The sequence below is a fragment of the Bombus pyrosoma genome, linkage group LG15 (genome assembly GCF_014825855.1).
Source record: "Bombus pyrosoma isolate SC7728 linkage group LG15, ASM1482585v1, whole genome shotgun sequence".
NCBI classification, from domain to species: Eukaryota; Metazoa; Arthropoda; class Insecta; order Hymenoptera; family Apidae; genus Bombus; species Bombus pyrosoma.
The window spans coordinates 373,044-393,391 of record NC_057784.1 but is presented as its reverse complement, the minus strand read 5'-3'; the positions used below and the strand labels follow the sequence as shown (position 1 = coordinate 393,391).

The 20,348-nt window shown below is 44.4% G+C and overlaps 1 protein-coding gene across 1 annotated transcript in view; it reads right to left on the bottom strand.

Annotated features, from left to right (window-relative positions):
• The window catches only part of LOC122576008 (CUGBP Elav-like family member 4), a 557,322-nt gene extending 541,129 nt beyond the window's left edge, over window positions 1-16,193 (bottom strand). The window contains exon 1 of the mRNA XM_043745684.1: window positions 14,788-16,193. The gene's annotated coding sequence lies outside the window, so the exon portion shown is untranslated. The remainder of the gene's footprint in view (window positions 1-14,787) is intronic.
• Between the last annotated feature and the right edge of the window lie 4,155 nt (window positions 16,194-20,348).

Here is a 20,348-nt window from a genome sequence, read left to right as displayed (position 1 = left end):
GTGTTCCACGCCAATGGTAGGAGGGCATGATAAAGCTGGCGGACGGCTGGGGCAGAAGGCCAGACACAGCCTCAATCACCGCAACCTGCTGGTCAGCCTAATCCGCCATGGTGGCCACCCATTCAAAATCAATAGATAATTTTAGCCCTCTACACCAGGACGTGTATGCATGGTGACGTACGTATGTAGTAAAGGGAGGCTCAATAATCCTCAGCCTTCCGCTCGCCAGTCTCTCCTATAAATCTGAAGCCAGGGGTTAACTCCAAAGTCTTCGGGTACAATGGATCCACGATATGGCATCGTGAATATCAGCCAGAGACATCTCTTTCAACAAGCCTACTTAAACGGTTACGTCGGTTATGCAAAATGAAATTTCATTCATTAGCGCTAGCACGATCAACGTCCGTGAACCGCGTCTAATAATAATTGAAATTTAACTCGTAAAAGTGCCTTTCCTCGAACCTTATTCGTTTACACGGATAAAGAAGTAAGGAGACGATGGATAGGATCAGAAAGGGTAAATATCAATTAAACGGTAGAAGGTTTAGGGCAAGTGTATCCCCGGCGCAAAGACGAGGTAAGGACGAGGCAGGGACCAAAAGGTTATCGGACACCCTGTACAGTGTACACGGGCGGCGTTATACGACGCGACGCTGTAGCGGCGTGTGGGTAGAAACCGCACTACGTGTTTTGCTCACATCACCGAGGCATTAAGGCGCGTTTTGCCCTTCCGTACGGGGAACTAAGTTCGTCTGTCCCCTCTATCTCCTCTTTACGTCGTGCCGTCGCGGCGGCGGTGTTCGCCCCTACACGGTGGCATGAATATTCAGAATCTGCGCCTCGTTCAATATGAATGCCGTTGATCTTGGCGAGCCGCTTCTCGTTCCGTTTGCGTTAACGCACACCCATGAAGAGGCGGACGGTCGCGTTGTTTGCTCCCGGATAAATAGCATTCAGAACGAAGGATACCGTTGTCGTCGTTGTCGTCGTTGCCGTCGTTGCCGTCGTTGCCGTCGTCCTCGACGTCTCTGTAACGGTAAACCAATGAAGCTCCTTCTGATTGCGAGAGAGAACGCCTCCTCTGGAACGACAGGAACAACGGGCTAACCCATATAATGCGAGCATCGGATGGCGGGCGGCTTTTTTCCCTATCGGCGTGCGAGAATCTTAAGGAATTTCACTGAAATATTCAGAGTCCGTCTTTTTTCCCGTGCCCTTTCGACGAGGTTCGTTCTCCGTGGTAAGCATAAAGCATGCGGTTCACGTGTAAGAGATTCGAAAGAACCGCGTATAGCGTGCACTACGTGACGAATAAGAGAAGAAAAGGAACTTGGTTGTCTGAGGCTTCATTACGGAGTATGTTAGCTCGACGAAGAAAAAAATGAAGCGCAAGAGAGGCAAATTAACGAGGTTTCCGCGATAAAACAGCCAGAGTTAGCGATCGCGTGTCAGTCTCGTTCTTTCCAATTCGTTCGAAATATACGTATATGGGAGCTGGTGTATATACATATATAAATGCATAATATACACGTTCCATGTGAAGAGAAACGTATATTCCAATACCAATTCGACACCGTCGGAGAATCGTGTTCGACCGATTAGCCGAGTTTTGCAATTCTTCGTTAACGACGATGAGAACGACGATGAGAACGACGATGAGAACGACTATGAGAACGGCGATGAGAGCGACAATGTGTCACCGTTTATCGATCGTAAGAACCGATCTCACCAACCGTGCCCGTTTCGACATTGAAACGTTTCACCGAAAGCATTCGAATACACACTCCGGTGAACGTGATCGAGATTCTTCAGTTTCTCGTTACTAGAGTAAATCGTGCAGGTGTACGAGGCATGGAACGCTCAAACAAGCTGCACAGAGCGAGCGCGGCAAAGCCAAGAGCACCGCGCCGGCTGATGTGGATACTCGAGCTTTCGTCGAAAAGAGGAAGCAAAGAGACAGGACGCAGGCAAGATTCAACGCAAAAGAGAAAAAGATAGAAAAGCGGAAGAGGAGGAAGAGGGCCGACCGATCGGTCAGTCGACGAGTGTGGTAGAGTGAGGCGGAGAAACGCAGAGAAACGCGGCTATAGATAAGAGAGCAAGCAACCAGGGGACGACAGGGGACAACAGGGGACGGCAGGGGACATTGGGAGGGCGGGGGTGGCAAGCAGCGTGCTTTGAGAGTGGACCCCCGCGCTGAAAGTTCAATCAAGCTAAACAACATTTCTGTCCGGTCGCTCGCCAAAAAGCGGACTGCCGCGCACGGCCGGCCGACTGCGGCAGGCCAGGGCTGGCTGGCCAGCCAACCTTTCCCGACATCGGTCTGGCCTCAAACCAACTTCAAACGCGTATGAAATCGCGCTATCGTGTTGGCGAGTAGGGCGTGGCCGTATCCGTGGGACCGTGCAGGATCTGTGGTTTTCCAGGTAGCGATCAGGATGGAAAATCTGTTGCTACACAGGGGCCGATCATCGGTCTAGGTTTCAGTAAGAATATTCCACCGAATAGAAATCGCGCAATTCAACAATGCACTGATTAAACCTTACTTCTTTATTTCTTTAAAATATTCGTTTCTTCAACTTTCAGCTTTTCGCAAACCTAACTTCCTCCACTTATTTCGTTATAAAACCGTCGAATCAAGAAACGACGAACAAAGACCAAAATCGTTCTCGTACGACTTTTCTCTGAAACTCGATTTTCATGATAGTAAAATCCAGTAGCAGAATTCCCTAGGCGTCGAACACTTCAAAACTTACTTAAACAACACTTTTATGTTTTCTTACAAATATTTCTTATTCGCTATTCGTATACCACTAATTCGAATTACGAGTATCGCAAAAATAAGCTACCCTTATTTGCAAAGATAAATTACCTCTTATTATTCGTGAAAATTTCACACAGGATATAGTATTCGATTAATTAAATTAAACGCGTAAATACACGTTGTCAAAGTACAAAGAACTTGCGAGAAATTTGCGAAAATTTCCTCTTACTACCATCATCCTACGAAATTGTAAGTACGAAAGTGTACACGTTTTATTTTGCGTGTCACCTAGAAAATGATGTAGATAATAATACCATTTTCATCGAATAATTCACAATCCAAGGGAAAATGTAAGTGCAACCTAGATAGAAACAACCGAAACTCCAATATGCAACCGCTGAATATTTCTGAACTTTTCCATATTTTCCGACTCTGACAATGAGTTATTTATTCGACCATATTCTATTCGTAACTTTTCTCGAGGAAAAATATGGAACATTTACTTCACATTTTTCCACTTTATCCTTTACGAATGTGAAAACCGAACGAAACTATAGGTAGGGAAACTGAGGAAGAAATACACCGCCGCTGTCCATGTATGTATTTCACGAACGTTATAGTATCAACTTTAAATTGGGCATAGAATCTATAAATACAATATAATAATCGATACCAGGCACATTTGTTTGGTATAGATATGCGTCTATCAAATATCAAAAATAAACCAAATTTTAAAAAGCGATCTCATCGATTTAACGATTTTAACGATTATTCTAATCGGGAGTATAATGGGTATTTCTGAAACTAAGGATAATTTAAATATCAGTTTTCGGAGCAGAAACGATGCTGCACACCTAGACTGATTAACAAACACGTTAGAGTTTACCGATGCCGGTGATTCGTGTCGACTTGTCGTTAAGCAGACACGAGTGATGCGCAGGGATTACGGATTTTGACAAGCAACCGTTGTTCCGGTAAGACGAGACACTTTGATATACGATAGGACCGCGTCCTAGCCCTACGCAGTATCGTTCAGAGCGAAATCAAGGGAGAGCAATAACTGGACGGGCAACGGATTAATCGGAGCCAAGGCTGATTATGCCGGTGACGTAAGCAAGGGAAAAAGAGGAGGTAGGCTTATGTGTAAGAGGGGTCGTCGGCCGGATTTAGTTCTACGCGTCCTTCGTATTCGTCCCACCTTCGATCCTTTATTTTTAAGCCGTCCTAGCTTTCTTTCCTCGGTTCGAGCGGGCGCTCGCGCGCGCCTGAAAATGCAAATCCTTTTGTTATACTCGAAGGCTGAAAAGAGACTTAATCTGGCAAACCTGATCGAACCAACTAAATTGCAAAAAAGTGTGGGTATAGTCCTCGCCCGGGCACCGCGTACATTTTGCGCTATTAACTACGAAATATCGTACGATCTTAATAACATTTACGGTGAACACGTAATCTCGAACGAAACCAAAATGAGAGCCAACTAACTGGAGCAAGTCGCCCCGGCAAAATCTATTTACTCGGTGAGCTGCGGTATCTTTGCGATCGTGAGAAGTAAGTGAATTCTATTATAAATACCGTGCTGTTAATTTGCGCGACGTTACATCGTGAGTATACCGCCATTTCGAGTAACGAAGTCAGAGACATGCGTGTCTAGGAATATCTTCTTACCGCATTAAAACGTGCCACACGAATGTCGTGTCTCGCCGAGAAACAAATAGGCGGTCTGATATCGTTTATTTGAGAACGGCGTAGCGGCTGGAAAAGTTTGAAAGTGGAATTGAAAGTAAAGCGGTGTGGCACGTAAACCGTGTTTGCCACTTGCAGCCGTTTACCGTTGGATTCGTGAGGGGCGTTTTCTTTCTCTTCTTCCTCCTCTTTTTCTCTTTTTGCCTATTTTTTCTCTTTTCCTCTTTTACCTTTTCCTTTCATGTTTGTTTCTTTCAATAACATTTCCGCCGAATCAACGGACCGCCGGCGCTTTTTTCTCGTGCCCCATCGCAGGGATCATTCGGCAGGAACCAATATAGAGTTATCATACGAACGGCATTATTACACGTTCCCTCTATTAACATAAATACAATTCCGTAGCGGCGAAAAGAAGTAGCAGCGAGGAAAAACGAATGAACGAGTTTCGTTTTTTCCTTTCTTCTCGCAAACCTATCCTTCTCTCATAATTCTCCTCTCCCTTCTTGCTTTATCTTGAACCAAAGTGGTCTGGTCTGACTTGTTCTCTCTCACACGCGATTCTTCCCTCTATCCTCGTCCAAAGCTTTATTTTATTTCCTCCATTGTTTCCACTGCTCGTGGCCACACCACCCTCACGTAGTCCTCCTCATTTTCCACTCACACGGGCCCAGGCTTACCAACACGTACCTCTAAAACTTCTACAAACACCCGCACGATGCCGTATACACGTACCACCACATCGAGATCCCTTTTCTCAGTTAGCTCCTGGTCCCTGAAACCGGTTCGCATTATTTTGCTTCGTGGTCCCTTTGTTTCGGTTCAGCCTATTGAACTGCGGGTGAGATAATACGCCCTACAGACCCGTGCGCACGACACGTTGCTTCGAAACAAACCCGCATTCTCACTTTCCAATAATCCGCACTTTTATCTCAACATCTTACCTTCGATACCGCGCCAAATTCCCTACTCTCTTCGAGCGATCGCGTTCGATTCAATTGACACGTACTTTACGCTTGATATGAAATAATCGCGGTAAAGCTTGCTCGCTTTCGCACGATTTATTCGCCTCCTATTGTAGCTCGAATAAATCGAAATCGAATTAGCAGGCTACAGGAGCTTCTTCGAAACTGGCTCGACCGAACACTTTATCAAAAATATATCATACCACTATTTTTACGGCTTTAATCAAATTCCATCCTTTTAGAATAGAGAAATCCGCGATAATTCCGCTATCTAAATATAAAGTTAATAATACCAAAAATATTAAACAACTTGTTTTGAAATCTGAGCCTTTATCAAGAAATTGATCATCGAACCGTGAAATTTTCCTCAAATTATCGTAACATTCTTTAAATTTAATATTTGCCAAGCGTAATAATATTACACGTTTGTTTGGTAAAATCAATACTCGGTTCTGGGCATGGTCTACCCTCCGGTTAATTTTGCGATAGACGACCGATTTCGTTCGTCGACGACCAATTGCGCGCACAACGATTAAATATCAAGATGTAATTTGCATGAACGATTTCCATGACGAAGTATCGCCTGTGTTAGGAAACCGCAAACTTATGTATTTCAGAGTAAATTCCGAACTGGCGGGATAATATTATGCCGTGCTGACATCTTTGGTGTTAGCCAGGCTATCCATTGGGTAGCCCGACACGAAGCTACGAAGCTGCGAAGCAAACCATGCCTTCCTTTACCCTTCTCTCTGTAGAACCGGTGCACAAGCAACGTCGATAGCGAGAGCCCGAGATCCTGCGGTCAGGTCACCCTTTACAGGAAAGGCCAAAGGAGTTGCTTGCTTCCGCTAGAAAGAACGGGAGACCTAGAGACGAGCGGAAAGGAAAGGGATACAGAGACGGAGAGAGAGAGCCTAACCTTTCCATAGAAGACTAGGGAAACCGACTGACCGAACACCACGCCTTAGCAAGCTCCTGTACCCGTGTTACGGGGCTTTCAAATTACGGCAAAATTTCGTCCAAGAAGCCACGATCTGAATTAACGAGACGAGCTAGGATGAACGCACCTGAGCCTCCTACATTTCCCTAAACGGTCTACAGAATGTATCCCCGTCTACCTTTCCTACCTTGTAAAATACAAGAAACCATTATCATCAATATACGACGAGTGTAATGTCAACCTGAAACATAATCTATCGCGAAAAAATATTGTTCAGTTTTCACGATACAACCACCCCTACGTGTTCAAATTGATTTAGAAAGCCATAATTATGGTATCTGTATTTATTCGTCCTGCAATTATCCACAACCATAGAACAAAGCGTGTTTCGTTGCGTTAAAAATAGGAATAAGTGGAATAGCCTATTGCCCTAGAAAACTTGGAGAAATGCAACACATTTGTCATATAAAGGTTTCAACGGAAGCTCAAAGTAGTAAAAAACAAATTCTGTCGTAGCAATTTTTGATCGCTTCCCAGGAAATGGTTAATGCGGTATACTTTTGCAGAGAAACATACGATATTAGGAAGGAAAATTGAGATTAACGCGTTCAACTCGGATATCGACGTAACAGGAACGTAAATGAAACAAAAGATAGGGTTGTTGGTTGTTATAAAGAAAATCGTCGCGTAAATTGTCCGACGAGATAAAAACCGGTATGCATGAGAAAGCGGTCTCGCGTATTTCTAACCTCATTTTGAGACGTTGGTTGAATTTATCGTCGCAACATAAATACCGGCCGTACTTCGCATACCACGCGTAAGAGGTTCGTATATGCGCGAAGACATATCGGGGCGTAGCCATTTAAAGATGAAAGATCTTCCGGCAACGTAACGCGTATGATATATCGCCCGGTGCATGGCGGCCTTAACGTTATTAAATTTTCGGCCTTGCCAGCTACGCTAACCGTCTTACATTTTAAATTCGTCGAATGATTATCGGCCAAGCGTGGAATTATTCACCGATGGATACACCGGTTCGTACGATGGCTCGAGTATTTATCGCTCAACCGTACAGAAGTAAACGCGGTTTCGCTTAAAAATTCATCGGTTTCTCGGCTCTTTGGCCGGTATTATTTACGCGGCGGATGTGAAATTCAAGGAAACTGCTGATGGATCGCGCATTTTCCACGCAGAAGTTAGTGGAACAGCGAAAGTTCCCGGAGGAACGCACATGTTCGTTGTACAATATTCGAAACAGAAAACATAGGGATTAACGGTACGCGACTATAGGAAGGGCGACGCAGCTAGTGCAGTTGGCCTGAATTCGTCAGCATGCTCCGGCGCGCTCAGACTCGCATAAAAAATGTATGAAACGATATAATTTTCGTTTAATTAAAACTGTAATAACAGTTTTGACTACATTCCGCCGGGCTGACATTAAAATATGCAAGGCGCCAGCGTCACCAACGCCGCCGCTATGATGAGAGGACAGTCAGACTCAGGGAGACGGGATGAAAAGTCAGTCGATGAAAAGGTGGGTGAAAGGGCGCGGCAGAAAAGAGCCACGAATCCCGCCTTAATACTTCCGACCCTTTGTCTGTCTCTCTCTCCCCCAGCCCCTACCCCCTCTCCCCATTGCTATATACACTGTGTACAATATTTTAATTACAGTCACGGATGCAGAAACCCTTTCATCGATTAGCACGGCTGCCAGTTGCTTTTTCGTGTTTTAAAGAAAAGCTTCCTCCTGAAACATTCTCGATTGGTTAGAATTGTAAAAACATTATGAACCGTGGAGAACTACCTTGCTGAATCATCATCAGTGGCGACTGCTAATTTCGACCGGCTGTTTGCCATCTTCTAATTATCTACTTGAAAAGTAGAGGGAAAAAGTTCGATTATCATAGATTCTTTTAATTAAACAGCGTGCCATAGAGCATTTACAGAACGAGGAGCGAGGCTGAAAGAGAAGTTTGAACAGGCTCGTATTCGAAAGCTACGGCTGTATAGAGCCACGAAGGTGAGAAAGGCGACGAGAATGGAAAATAAACGTAGCTATGATGCCCCGAGTTTGAAACAATTAACATAACAAAGCGAAGGGAGCCGACGAGGGATGGTCGGGAAGGCGGGATGCGCTGCAGCCAAGAGTAGACGAGAGGACGCGAGCGCGTTTCTCTTGAGATTTTGGCACTGTTTCCACCAGCGCGGTGGTGGTCGTAGCTTATTCCAAGTTGCGGTATTTGAAAACATTTCCCAGACCAACGTTAACGAATCTGACGTGGCGAACAGCTGAAGGACCGCACGGTGTGAAACTTTCCCCTATTACCAACTACTTTTTTTGTATAGAAATTCTACACCGAATAAATATTATCGTACGTTTACGCCTTTGATTTCGTCCTTCTTTTTAGGCAAAATCAACACAATTGAGAACTCGCTGCAATCTTCCATCGTAAATATTTACCCACTTTAGATTATTCGACAGGGGGAAAGAACAAATTTAACAGAAATTTGAAATAGAAGCCGCTGTTCGAGATATTTGGAAATTCTCGCGTTTACGCGAATATCATACCATCCCGTGATAAGTCGCAGATCGAGAATCTTTACTCCTTCGTTCGTATATCGAGGAAGAAGCGGCGCGATCTATTTGTCTCGTTGTACGTGCATGGCGTCGGATCAACCGAGAGAACATTTCCCACGTTGTGCGTTTCAAAGTACGACGATTCAAAGTATCTTCAATGTCTCAATTTTCCAGCGTCGTCGACGTAGCATGGCTTACTTGATTAAGGTGCATCGAAGACACCAGACAATAATCGTATAAATTGCTTTTGATGTGAGAGAGCGTGAACCCTCGCAGTTTCATCCGTGTGGTTGAAATTTTCACACCCTGCTTTCCCCCTCTTTGCACTTCCATCGACTCCTCTAGCCCTTCTTGACATATCTCCGTGATATGCAATATCGTCACGCGAAAAACAAAATACAATAGCTGGCACGGAAGTCGCTATCGAAGGGATAAATACGATAAGAAACAATATGCGGGGGAAAGTCAGAAAGAAGGTATTCAAAATCGCTCGCTCGTACACGAAAATGTAGTTTCACGTGTAGATATCGTGCAACTTTCTTCTAAACTGTCTTCGAACGATTCAAACATTCGAAGAATTGTAATTTTATAGACCGTTATTAAAACTTAGCAACGTAAAATTTGTTTAACAGGAAAATACGCGTAATTATTGCTCGCAATTGCGCCGAATAAACTATTCGTGTCCGAATTTTCAGGGAACTGTCGCGCAATTAAATTTACTATTTTGATAACGCTGGATAAACTAGTTGCTTTAAAATTAAGGTTACCAGTGAAATAATGCTTCAGCTGAAGTCTGACATAAATTAAACGGTGTACGTGACTGTGATAAAAATGTAGCTTTTCTCGTCGGTACTAGAACGTACCAAAGTCTTCGGGACAAACGAAGATAGTACTACTTTTAGATTTACAAAACGATTTGCAAACGTTTGAACACAAGATGTCCGTACGAACAACGTTTGAACACAAAATATCATACCGGAAGCGTAAATGAATAAGGTGAATATATTTATGTAACAAAAAACGATTAGACGCTAATATCACGTTGTATGATTCTATATGTCCCTACTTAATTCCAATGTTATTGTCGTGAAAGGTTGAAGACATGTTTACAATACGCAAATAAAGCTATTTATGTAAAAGGTACAGAGTGGAGGAAAATAATAGAGGCGCAACGCGTTTGAACGACGCGTCACGTCTGACTATACACAGACTATATCTACTTGTCGTAGTTACGCACCCAGCTAAGTGGAACGAGGCGTTACGTTCAGACGTCGCTGTTCCGGTAACACAATTCAGAGGGGAGTTCTCTCCGAGGACTTTCACCGTATTAACCCAATATCAGCCATACGCTTTAGAATCAGGTTAACAATCTCCTAGTTACAGACTTCTCCTTCCATCGATCCAACAAATTTGATTATTCCACTATTTATTTGTCGACTAGGTACAGTAATTAAAAATAACGATATCTCGGAATAGACGGTGATATAGATCGCTCGTTCATCGACCATCAAATTTGCAGGTCGTGAAAAGAAGCGCCTTTTTTCAAACGTTATCGTACGTAACGCAAGAACGACTTCTGCTTTAGATGCTTCAACGAAAAGGAAGACAATTCTTTTTCTCGGTAAAAGGCGATCAAATTGCCGTTTCCCGGCCGATTCCTTCGATCGTAGTGATTCATAAACATTCCTGCGGTATCTGTTTACGTCTATTAGCATTTCGTCGTGCGGAGAATCGCGAAGAAAATGCTACGTCTTCCATCTGTTGATGGTATTGCAGTTCGAGTAACGCTCCAACGATCGCCGAGGCAACCAGTCACCGCTGCTAGGAAGTATAAAATGTCAATACGCTTACCGGTGCCTTATTGTTGAGCTTGATCTATGTTTATAGATGTTGCAGCATAGGTCGCCATTACGTTGCATATACTGCTACGACACGAAGAGAGCGGCGAGTAACTTCTTCTGTAATATTCTGGTCATAATGGTACAAAGGCGACAGTAGTTCTTAACTTTCGCGCTCAAATATATACGTGCGCTCGTGCCACTCGCGCCAACAAGCACACCGTACATTTGCGTAGATTCGCGTAGATTTGCAAAAGGCGTCGAGATAAGACAGGCACAAAGGCTATTTCTGTTTTAATTTCAAACACCAATCTTCATAAAATTACCTCCTTCGTTTCCCGCGCCCGCGAAATTTCAACGATTATTATTATGAGAAGGTATTAACGTAAAAATCATTTTCTCGAAAATGTTTAAAAGCACAAAATCAATTTAGAAATAAAGTTTTTGATACACATCTTTTGTTTCTTATGCGCTAACGTTTCATTTAGTAGTTACTTGGCAATATTACAACAAAAGAAGTACGAGTTTCGCCACTGACAAGTCAAACTATACAACATGTATATTTAAATACGCGTGAAACGTAGAATAAAATTATGTTGTTTGAATTGCGTAGAATGTAAATAATCCATGCTCATTCTCGAGGTCATGGATAAGGACTCGAAGGCGCCTAGCAAGTTGTTTGCACAGGTCTAGATGACAAAACGTGTAACTCCTTTCGTATACTCTCTGTCATTGTCTCTGTCCGTCTGTCTGTCTGTCTCTCTCTCTCTCTCTCTCTCTCTCTCTCTCTTTCTCTCAAGTTTCTCTGCCACATACGCCGTACGTAAGTAAATACGTGTGGTTGTTTCACCTCACGCGTACACACACAAGCGCGTAAAGGGCGTAAATGTGTGTAACCCGCGTCTGGCTGAGGGCGATATCGTTTACGATAATGCATGTGCCTAGTGCAGATCTCTCGGTCGAACGATCGTCCCCTTCAGCCTGCTTCCCCTATCGTCGACTCGTTACCTTCGACTTAACACGTTCACACACGATATGATACTTCGACAGACGCCATTTCGCTCCAACGACGATCTTCTCCGGTCGATTTCGAAAAATTGAACTGGAACGGCAGAAATTTACCAGTGCCTCTTTCCTATCTCCGAACGTGTACCTCATGCTGTTAGAGTATTTTCTCATTTCGGGTTATTTTCCGGGTACGCGCTCGATGCTATCCGGCACGTAGGAGAAAATTGCCGGGCGCAGAAAAAAGGAATTGTAGCGTACTGTTGGTTCGTTTTGTACGGTATATCGGAACCAGGTTCGACGAAGCGAAGGGGTTGAGGCGCCGGAGACTCGCCGAGGGAATGAAACCTGATTTAGAACTGCGGTCCAGAAATCTCCCGGGGGACCATCCGAGTTGACCACTGCGCACTCGCTTCGCTTTCCAGTGGCCCTGCGAGTGCGATCCTCACCCTGCTCACTACCACCGATTCTTCGCCGACTTCCTCCGTGTCCCACGTCCAACATCTTCGTGTCCCTGGACGCCAACAAGTGCGACTCTTTACCAACATCGCGTTCGAAATGTGTCCGGAATACCGAGGAACCCCTTCAGGCGTTACACCAGAATTCGTTAAGATAAAAATAGACAAACGCAGCAGCGCACAAATTCTGTTATCAAGCCAGTTAGGGATAAGATACTTTTCTCTCTCACACACACACACGCACAAGCGCGCACACAGAGCACGGTGGTTTTGTTTCATCAAACACTTCTACCATAGTACCCCTTTTACCTACATACAGTGGAATACGATTTTCACAGATACTTCTCGCAGATGCACGTACACCTTCCTCGTTGCTAGAAGAAATTGAAAGAAAATTTCTGTTCCTGTTATAAAAGTTTCAGCTGGTAGAATCTTTACTTCGCAAGTTCCTTTCTACATCCGATGCAGATAACAAATATTGTTTCGGCTGGTATAATATCGAATCTCTGTGGTCCTATGTCGAGCGTATCCCTCGTGAAACCCAGAGGAAAGGAAGGGGACCGGATAGGGGAAAAGTTTTAGGCAGGAGCCAAGGAAAAGAAAGAAATAAAGAGAGAGGTAGGAAGACGCTCCTGGCACAGCCTGGCGTGTAGGTTACTACGTGCTTGCTAGTCGGGGCATCCCGTGACCGTGGTCTGGCTTAAAGATTCGGGTCAGGCTGTAACCTGCCTCGATTGCAAATACAAGGGAGAAACACTCTTGGAAGCGCTGCCAAAACCAAAACTCAAGTGGCACCGGCTATAGACCCGTGCGCGACCACAAACACGCAAAAATTTAATCGCCTTCCTCTACGACTCATTTGATTCCTCGGTGATCGACTCTGGCACCGGTTCCTCTCGAAGAATCTGTTATAACCACGGATAAACGGTAATTACGCGTCGCGAATCATCTTTTGGCAAGAAGGGGAATATCTTGTGTATCGCTACGATGAAAAATATACTGGCCGATATGCATAGAAATTAGTGTATATTTTACATATAAAGAATCTTATCGTACAACGTACAGCTTCCTTGATTAAATAATTATATATAGGTAAAATACTTTTATCTTTCAATAATCGTTAATTATATTAGCCACAACTTTTAATATCATAGTTGTTCACAACCATGCAACATTGCATAAAGTTTTCTATCGTTAAGGTAATGCTTCGCACAGATGGCTCGATATAGATTACGCAGATTCCGATTTGGACAGACTAATAAAGCTAATCAGCTTATCATTCACGTACCTGAAGAGTTCCTTTTTATAAAACATAGTAACGATTCCATTAAGATCGGATTGTTTCCTTTGGCATATAAATTCTGGCATGCTACTAGAGTCGTAGGCTACAAGTGTTCGAACGACGTCGTACGATCGCGCAATAGCTTAGAATACGACACGACAGGCATCGTGTACTAAGGATATCCATTCAATATGCAACATTCCCAAGTTTCACAAGATGAGTTCCGCGAAGAAAAAAGAGCAAGTAAAGGTACGCGCGACGTCACGGAAAAATAGCACGCCCTTTGTCACCGGATATGAATCCTATTGAGCATACTTGGGATATGCTTGGGAGATCCAGTAGTGGCACAAGAATGCACCCTCGCTCGATGCGACGAAAGCTCGTTGCTTAGGCACTGAAGAATGGCTCGGCATACCATAAGAAGCTCTTTGCCATCTTTTTGGAAGCTGCGCATTCTCATCTTATTGCGAGTGCGAAAAATCTGACATTCGCCGAACTGACGAACGCCGAAGACATTCTAGCTAACCAACGACGAATTATTTCTATTTCACGTTTTGTATCCTTTTCTATTTACTTCCACCTGTTTATTTATAGTTTATAACAAGTCCCACAAACAGCATCCTTAGGGATAGAAACTAGCGAGATAAGATAGCGATTGTAGGGAAACAGCGATTGATATTTAGCGATGCAAGCATGAATATATTAGATGAAAGATATGAAACATAAAGGGATAGCGAGAGAGAGAGAGAGAGAGAGAGAGAAGATATTTGTGACTGCACATAACAGATTCCCTGGTCGGATACTTGCCACCGTGCATCGCAATGTTTTTTCCTCAGAATCGATTGATCGCTTGATACCTGCTCGACAAACTAGTTGCGGGACTAAAAATAGCAACTTTTAGACGACGCGGCTTTCTATGCCAGTTCGTCGCATAAATTGTTCGTTCGAATTCGACGCTACGGATATTATAACTTTCGAACGGCAAGTTAAAAGAAAAATATCCAATAATCGTTGATCTAAATTTTATCGCAAAGCGCAAACCTTCCCAGAATCCTCGAAAAGTGAAACTCTCGTAAGTATTTATACGCTTTGCGTAGATCGAACTCAACAGAAAAAATATCAACGTCTATCGTAAGAAAATACACTCGTCATGACATAGTTGCTGGCATGGTTCTCGCGAAACATCGGAATAGAATTGGAAATTTTCTAGCGGAAAAATGGATACAAAGAGGAGTATTCGACGAAAAGGTCTGTTTCGTAAAAGAAAATTGATGTACCTGGTTGGTAAAGGTAGAGGTCCGCGGCGCGCGGCCACACGATCGCCGAGCGCTCCACGCTGCCTGGTTAATTCCGCGTGTTTGCGGATCCGAAAAATCCTACGAAGAATCTCGCAAACAACGACGCGGTACTAGTGTCTCGTTATAGCACTGATGATCGTCGTTTAAGCAATTCACGAGACTTCTTCGTCCTTCTCGACGGTGTCTGCAGCACAACGACGATGCACCGTCATCCCTCTCCTTCTATTCGCGACATGAAAGTAACACACACACGCGTTTCAATTGCTCGACAGCAGGATGGAAATATCGTTTGACAAGGAAAATCTCGCTTTTCTTTCCCGTTGGTTTCGTTCTTCACTCGTTGGTTCACTCGGCCGGCCACTCACCGGATCACGTTCGATGTTACAACGTTGCTATAGAACATCAATAAAAATTCAACAGGCGCACAGGTAGCCGGCAACTTTCAAACTGATCACGAGCAGCTCTTTTCAACGTGAGGAACATCCGTGAGTATCGCGAAAGCGCCACTGTCAGGGTGTCGCCGGTAGTAGGTCGATCGTGGTCGACGACCACGTGAGCTAGGAACGATCGGACTCGGATCCACGTGTCGTCGACCTCGCGTAGACGATCAACCCGACTAAACGAAATCTGTCAAACCTTGAAATCGTTTGGCCGATCTTGAGAGCAGTTGGAACGTCGTTGATACTCCCGTTCTCCGGCTTGGATCGTAAAACACTCCGATCATAGGACGACACTTTAAAACCGGAAGGACAACTAGTAGAATTAGATCTTTATACGACGCGTTGAAAAGACAATCTGAAATTGTCAGTACTCGCGGCACCTGAGCACGTGTATCATCAAATATCAATAATAACAACAATAACAACCACAACAGCACTATATCACGATAGAAGGGAAGATGGTCCCCCCGGAATCGTTGCTCCTCCGCTAGCTCCGCAGCAGACGCTCCTCGTGCTAGGTGTCAGCCCCTTCGGAGATGCTGGTACCGGCGGTGAGAGCGTCAACCGCGTGGCTACCGACCGTGATTGTCGACGGCGTCGTCGTACTCATCAAGAAACGGATTCGTTACCTTGTCGATCAAAACAACGAAAAGACACCAGCCAGCCTGGTTCGTCAGCCGCGCGAAGAAAACTCGATCCTTTTTGTTTTCGTTTCGAATCGACGCACTCGATCTATCACCGCGACCAGAGTTCGCGTGTTTAACGCGCCTGTGATCGACAAAGTCTGTATCGCGGCGAGGAACAACCTGAACGAGGAGGCAGGGAGGGGGTGTGTGACAAACGACACTACGCTCGTCCAGCTGATCGGTACGACGTGAGAAAACTCGTTCGCTCAGCAACGATGCTGCTGCTGCCTTCTTTGCCAAAACGTGGAGATGGTGTACACTGCGGTCGCTCTCCGCACACTGAGGATAGCTGACGTCATGAGCCTACCACGCGGAGGTGGTCTCGCGAGCGAGCGTTTCGCGCCGGCGCCTACGGCGCTGCAATCCCTATAGATACACCACCGCTCCAGCGGTATACCTCTCTCTATGCCGCGCCGGTATACCGCCGGTCGCATATATGTACCATTGGTCTACGTCGACGATTCGACTCCACTCCACTCGTTTCTACCTACGACCAGAGACCGAGTAACGGTTTAACCGTCAACGGAGGAGCTAACACCTAATGGAGTTTTACGTTACGCAACGTTGGACACGGTCAAAGAGGTCAAACGGTTGCACCGGACCAACCTTGCCCATAGAACCAGGAAACCCATTTCACGTGAATATTATGCGAACAGTAAATTGATCGATACGGCTGATACGATGATCGTCATACCGATTTTTATTTTCCTTCCTATCGAAACGTATCTCTTTGTTTCACGGATACGAATCGCACCGAGTCGTGTTCGAAACTAACGGATTTCGTTCACGAGTAACTTCTTATCAACTTAACGCAACGATCATATCAACGTGTATTCCAAACTTCTTACCTTGCTAAATAACAAAAGCAAATATTTTCCAACGCGAGTCAACCAACGAGACGTCCAACGTTATTTTAAGATGGGATGCTAACAGATTAAACGATACCTGTGACTACTGACTTTATATACAACAAACAATTCAACCAGCGGTATCATGCACGTAGGAAACGTTTCCGTTTCACCGATAACGATAGATCAACGTCATAAATGATTTCAACGTAAAGCCTGTATAACAATTCTTTTATTCTTAACCGCACGGTACCTCTCTAAAATGTACATGACGTTTGTAGAATTAAAATGAAAACCGAGGTAAACTCTACTAAAGAACTCTCGATCACGCTCCATAAATCATCGTTAAAACAACATTCTGTCAACGTTTCATCGCTCTTTATGAACTCGTGCATTTTTCCAATGGTATATTTCCAACGAAAGCTATATTCCGTACGTTTATTGCTTTTTAATCGAAATAACAAATCGAAACAGGAAGAACGAACGATTTGCAATCAGTATCAATTACGCTTTTCCTCGCGCTTCCATATCGTCTTGCTCTTAACTATATATCTTTTTGCGCGTGTTCACAAACATCGAATGCTGGATAAAGATCGTACGAGTATCCCTCTCGCGGTGATACCCATGATCCTTAAGGTGATTTCTCACAGAGGGAAAACCGCGAGCAAGGGATTTCAAAGAGAAAGCTCGCAAGTTCCTTCGGACCGTCGTTACGGGTAGAAAGTTTCGACGGAAGTTGTGGCCTAACTCTGTTAACTCCACAGAAGACGACAGAGAAATCGACAAATCCAAGACGAAGGATCGGTGAGAAGATACCGAGAGTTTTCGTGGATTTTTAAACGTAGATATTAGCACGAATGAAAATCTTATAGATTTCAGACGAGTATCGATGGACTTCTTTTTTATTAACATTAATTTTATCGACAGACGATAAAAAAAAAATGGCATGATTTAAACGAAAGACAGCAAGCGTAGTTAGCTGGAAAGGTTTGTATCATTTTGTCACAAATGAATGGAATAATAAACGTTAACGGGTAATCGCGTTTCTCCCTGGTTGGACAGTTTCATGGATTTCGAAATTTAGATATTAAGATAAATAAGAACTCTATTGATTTCGAACGGGAACGCCGTTCTGTATTGATAGTTTTCTTATTGAAACCGATAACACAAGGGAAATGTTACTTTATCGAAGATATCATCGATATACCGTTCTCAGAACGAAATAGTCGAATTACTCGTGGAAGATAGCAATTGATGCTACGAGTTTCCTACTCCTTGTACGTAGAGTAGCTGGTTTAAGTGCATGTCAGTTAGTATGTAGGTTGATGCAGTAGGAATAGAACAGTCAAGGAGAGCAAACGAGAGCGAGGGCCAAAAGAGACAAATAGGGGGATACGGAAAGAGTGGAACAGAAGAGAAGGGAAAAGAAGGGAAGGGTAGGGAAGGGAAGCGAAAGGAAAGGAAAGGAAAGGAAAGGAAGGGTAAGGAAAGGAAAGGAAAGGAAAGGGATGAAAGAAAGAAAGAAAGAAAGAAAGGAAGGAAGGAAGAAAGAAAGAGAACGGCCGCCCGTCAATCTCTTTCTGATCCCATCTCGCTTGTTCTTTCTCGTTTGCTCTTGGTCGTTGGTGGTGTTGGGTGGGCTGATGGTAGGAGGTGGATGGAAATCAATAGCCCTGAATAATGAACCCCAAGGCAGCACCCTCACTCCGCTCTCTCCACGGTCTGGAGCAGTCTCTCATGCATCCTCTCATTCCAAACTGAGAGAGAAAGCAATTCTCTCTCCGTCTCGTACTTTCCCTCGTTTTCTCTTTCCGTCTCTCTTCTCCTTCCTTCGATCTCCTTCGCTTCTCTGCGCCACCCGGGGCCTACCGATCCCTTCTCCTTCTCGACACCCGAAAGGAGGTGTTTGTGTCCTCTCCTAGTCCCCAACTTTGCTACGAGACCCCCTCGAACCCAATTCGGATAACCGACGGAAGAGGAGGAGAAGCAGGAGGACACGGAAAATGATTACCCTCCTCCTCTTTCTCCTTCACCTCCTCCTCCTCCTCCTCTTTCTCCACGACGGATCGATGGTCGTCGAGCACCTTAGTTCGTGATTCTCTCGGATTCGGATCAATACCTACTTTAGCATTGCAATAAAATGGTCGGACAGCGCGTTATGATAGCCCACTCTCTTATCGAGTATCCGTCGAAGAAGCAATTTCGCGGCCACTAAAGTTATTTGCGATTTCACTCGAACGTAAAACGTGTACATCACGTCGATCTAGAAAAAAAAAAAAAAAGACGAGTATAATGCTCGAAAGATGGAGCAAATTATAATTACTCGTAGACGTATCATCTAATCCGAACGTCGAAAGAGGTAAATCGGAAACGATGTATTAGAAAAGACCGGTAAAACACGCGGTTGCTTGATGGCGCGCAGACGAAAGTGCGATTCTGAGAAACTGGAGCCTGATGTTTTCATCTGGCGGAGTTTCGATACGATGACTAGAATAAATAGACCCGTCAATTTACATAGTCGTTAACGGGCATGGCTGGCAAGCCCTTATCGGCTCCGGTGGCTCCTGAACCTCCTGACCTAGCCAACGCGTTCTACGTTATTCCTATACTCCTCCTTCCCTACACCTCGGTAACTTCAAGGCCCTTCTCCTATATACGCCACCCTGGATCCTTATCCGAAGGAGACGCTTATTAAAGATCGATCGGGGACACTGCAGCAATTCTTGGATACTTTAACCAATTGAAAGTAACTGGATAGCTGCAAACGTTGGCCTGAATGCAAACCCTTGTAATTTACCAGCGCCCATATTGCTCCTACAGCTTGTAGCTTCAACGATGCATCTCTAACGACGACTAAGAGCTACAGTTTAACGACATTTACAATTTAGATATAGTTGGAGTGTCGCCGAGTATTCTCCCTTTATTCGAGTCGAACGATTCGATTATTAAAAGTATTCGATATTCCGTTTGCGATTTATTATCGAATTCTAGACGAGGCATTCCATCGAACGCGTGTGCGCCGAATAGAAGAATAAACCAAACAAATGTTTATTTTACAAACGCCCCCACCCCCCACTGCCCCTTGTCGCCCTCTCTCTCTCTCTCTCTCTCTCTCTTTCTCTGTCTGTCTGTCTGTCTGTTTCGCTTTACCCTCTTCTACTCTACGCTTTGATTTCGAGTTCCGATGCCGCGCAAAATTATATTCGCCCGTCACTTCGAGATAATAAGTTGGTATACCAACTAAAATGTTTTCCTTAGCAATCAAGGCGGATCGTGATGCCGGCCGTTTTCTATCCTTCGAGTCAAAAGAGCCTAAAGCGGATCGTCGGAACAACCCCTCGTGAGGGCACGCTGGTAACGATTATGCAAATTTCATTTGGCCCGGTCCAATTCTTCACACACGAAAGATTAAGACGTTAGACCAGCCAGAAGAGAAGGAAGAGAGCCTGCTCTAAACTAAATAGTGCATATATAAAGAAGGAGAAGACGAACGAGGAAGCAGAAAAGGAGCTTTACCATGAGATTCCGAACACCGACATACTTCCGTCGCGTCGCCTGGATTATCT